The sequence below is a fragment of the Aplysia californica genome, unplaced genomic scaffold, assembly GCF_000002075.1.
Source record: "Aplysia californica isolate F4 #8 unplaced genomic scaffold, AplCal3.0 scaffold00275, whole genome shotgun sequence".
Taxonomy (NCBI): domain Eukaryota; kingdom Metazoa; phylum Mollusca; class Gastropoda; order Aplysiida; family Aplysiidae; genus Aplysia; species Aplysia californica.
The window spans coordinates 450192-454178 of NW_004797545.1; the positions used below are offsets into that span (position 1 = coordinate 450192).

General features: G+C 40.7%; 1 protein-coding gene across 1 annotated transcript in view; it reads right to left on the reverse strand.

Moving 5' to 3' along the window:
- The window catches only part of LOC101858415, a gene marked incomplete in the record, with an annotated part of 25901 nt that overhangs the window by 21449 nt on the left and 465 nt on the right, over positions 1-3987 (reverse strand).

The following is a 3987-nucleotide window of genomic DNA, read 5'->3' on the forward strand; positions in this document are numbered from 1 at the left end:
TGCCAGACCTGGACATTAAGTAAAACCAAAGAAAACAAATTCCACACATGTGAGATTAAATACCTCTGCAAAGCCCTAAACAGCACAAGAAGAAACAGAAGAGAAACGACGAAGTAAGAATGATATAAATATTAAATAAGTAATAACAGCGCCCTCTGTGCGCTTTACAACTATTATCAAAGCAGACCGTAGAACATTCAGAGACATCCTCGGCATCCCAAGAAGCATACTGTGCAAACGCTCAAACACCAACAAACTGACAAGATCTTTTGCTGTGTATAGCTAGGTACCAATTCTCATCCGGGCGAAGTGAGGATAATTTGTGTAAAATGTCTTGCCTAAGGACCTAACATCGAGTCCTTGATGAGATTCGAACCCACGACCTTAAGGTTGCGAATCTGGTGGTCACACGTTACAATGTAACACCTAACCCTGGAGAGCCTGGGCCTATAACACCATGTATTCAGAATACAATGGACGAGGTAGGCCACGCGAAAGATGGGTTAAGAGAGGCATGTGAACCCTGAAAAACGCTTACCTCCCAATTTATAAAAACCTGCAGAGTTGCTCAACCATAGAATACTGCAACTTACCTCGACGCATTACCCTAACAAATAATGAAAAACCAAAAGTCGAGGGGGGTCCAATAAGTCTCTGGTCATGAAGGAATCATGGTAGAGTAATGAAATTTTGCCAGCCTTTATACCATATCTTTGGAACACAATGTGCAAATTTTCGGTAACGTCTTACAATAATTAGGATTACTAGTCATCCCGTTCAATGAAACCGTGCACAAAAACGTTCGTTTGCCTTTTCTGAAGCTGAGCCAAGGAGCCTGTTGGAAATCGCTCAGTTATCAAGTTTTTTACACTTGCAAGGAAAATCCCCTTTGGACATTTTACAAGAAATGGTTCACGTTTATGGTTACAGTTAGTATCCTCGTTATAAAACTATGACATACAGGGAAAGAAATTTCAAATCTGGATTAATGTTGTTGATGGATGAAGATCGTGAAGGGCACTCATCCTTTGTGGTAATTGAAGAGAATGTATCCATCGTGAAGAAACTGGTTCTACAAGACCAACTTATAACAGTTAAACAGCTCTCAAGTGAAATGAGAATCAGTGTAGGGTCAATTGAAACGATTCTCCTCCATCATCTAAACATAAATAAGGTGTCTGCGGGGTGGGTACCTCGATCTTTGACAAGTGCGCAAAAGAAGCAGAGGGTTGAGTCCTGCAAAACTCTTATTCGAATTGAGTCCAATGACACAGGTTTCTTTAAAGATATGGTGACTATGGATGAAAAATGGATTTATCATTTTGATCCATAATACAAAATGCCCTCCTTGATATGGAAAACTCCTTCTTCTCCCTCGCCCATGAAGGCAAAGGTAACCCCCTCAAGTGGAAAGGTCATGCTATCATGTTTCTGGAATTGTGAAGGTATCATCATGACTGACTACCTGGAAAATGGAAAAACAGTCACAGGAGACTACTACTCAGATTTGCTGACAAAACTGCGGTCTGAGCTGGTGAGAAAAAGGCGTGGAAAACTCCGTTACGGGATCCTCCTACTGCATGACGACGACCCTGCGCACAGGGCACAACAAACAGTCCAGACTGCAGAACAGTGCAGCTTTGAAATCCTGCCACACCCTGCTTATTTACCAGACCAAGCCCCCCCCCCCCCCCAAGACTTTTTCTGTTTTTAAATCTTAAATAATCACTCAAAGGACGTAAATTCCATGACAACGAGTGCGCCATTGAAGCTGTTGAAGGCTGGATAGGGGCCCATTCTAGTTCATTTTTCTCTCAAGGACATTTGAAGGTCAAAGAGAGGACGCTACAAGCGTTTCGCTTCAACGGTGTATTTATTGATTGGTCCTGAAAATATAGAGGACTATTCGACCGCAGTTTCTGTCTCTAGGAGACAGTGAAAATAATCCGTGTACGTTAAAGAAGTCGCACATTCACATCGATCAGGAGGCTTCGATCTATCTGACGCGTCTATAGAGTTCGTTAAATAAATTATTATTAAGGGAATGCCTCAGGCACATTGAGATGTAATGACATGGATCTTCTGGCAACCTAACACTCGTTGTTAGATTGTAAGCGAATTGTGAATAACTGCTTGAGTGTGAGTGTGTGTGTGTATATGTGTGTGTGTGTGTGTGCGTGTATGTGTATGTATGTGTGTGTGTGTGTATGTGTGTGTGTGTATACGCCGTGTTGTAAAAGTGCTGTCACGCCCACTTAAAAGTACAATAACTCATTTACTTTTCAACATAGCCTAAAGAAATTTGGCACACGAGAACTTAATTCATTTTCTGCAAACATGACATGAACAGAATTGAAAAATGTCTTTCTTTATTCAAGGGAGATAATCGTATTCACGCTGATTCTTGCAAAATCCAAATTAAAGCTTGCTCAGTATCGCGTGTGGCCTCTTCTGGCATACTGATACAAAACGTTTGTTCATTGACTGAATTAATGTCCTTATGGTTGTCTGAGGAATCCCCTGCCATTTCTTGTGAAGTGCAACCTTCAGTTTCTGATGAGTTTATACGGAGTGCGGCCTGTTTCTAATCCTCCAGTCAAAGTCATCTTACAGATGTTCTGTTGGGTTAAGGCTTGTTGATCTTACAGGCCAGACCAGAACAATCATTTGATGAGTTTGGAAAGAGTTTTCACTGATCGTGGCCATTTGAGGTCGGCATTGTCTTGTTCGCAGATTCCATCCTCTGTGCCATGTCGGGAAGGACACGGGGACGAAGAACTTGGTCACAATACCGTTGTACTTTGGGGTTGCTTTGAAGAGTAACCAAATGTATACGATAAATGGCAGAGACTCCAGCCCATACTATCACATTTTATAAACTGATTCGGGCCACTCGGTGGACGTTGAATTTGTGAAATCCCTGTCCTCTTCTTTTAAATTATACTTTTTCTCTTCCTTCAATGCGACGAATTAAAAACCTTAACCATTGCTGAATAGATCACTTTACCAACGTCTTTAGTTTTGTTGCCTATGCTGCAGTGCCCGAATTTGGTGATTTCTTCGATGAAACAGAGTTAGAATGGACCCACATAAAGGGCAATAATCATGTAATCCACGATCATATAAATGTCTAATAATGGTGTATTAAAACAGTCCGAAGTAGCAGGCAGTCTCAGCACTTAGTTTAGTTGAAAAGGGTTTCGAACATGAGTGTTGACAATAACCCAATTCTGACGTCGAGTTGTCGCCCTTGGTAGGCCACGCCTAGGCTTGTTTAGACAGTTCTAGTGGTGTTAAAACGTTTGTTCAAGAGTTAAGTGGCCCTTCAGCACACATATGCGCGTCTTGCAACAGCAGAAAGCTCAATCAAAGAATTTATTTTCTGCTTTTACCTGTATTATTATTTTGAAAACAGGTGAACAAAAACCCCGTAAAAATTGCATAGTGTGGAAGGTGTGTTTACACATATTCTACGTGATTCAAAGCAAATGTTTTTTAGTAGGAAGCGTTGATTTCAATGCAGACAGAGAGAAATCAATACCAACACTTTGCCCACGTACTACTTCAGGTTTATGATTTCTTTCGTCTGCTGTTGCACAATTAGGAGTCTCATAAGTCACACAAATCGCTCTCTTCATTTTTGCTACAATTTTTACGCTGTACCGAAAATTATCGTAACATAACGGGTGTGACAGAATTCTTTTTACAACTCGGTATATATATATATGAGTCATTTAAATAGATTATGTTGAAGACAGCAAGGTGGATATACGACATATTGTTCATGTTTTGAAGAATTTGAGCAATTTTGTGTGAACCCTTGCTAGTTGTACAGAGCTCAGTGTAAAAACCTAGTTCCATGTCCTTTGTGTGATGTGTACGTTTTTACACCAACGAATGAGCACTTTATTTCTAGCGAGGACAAAAGGGTAGACGGTTTGCTTTTTGTAAATATCTCTCTCTTTCTCTCTCTCTCTCTCTCTCTCT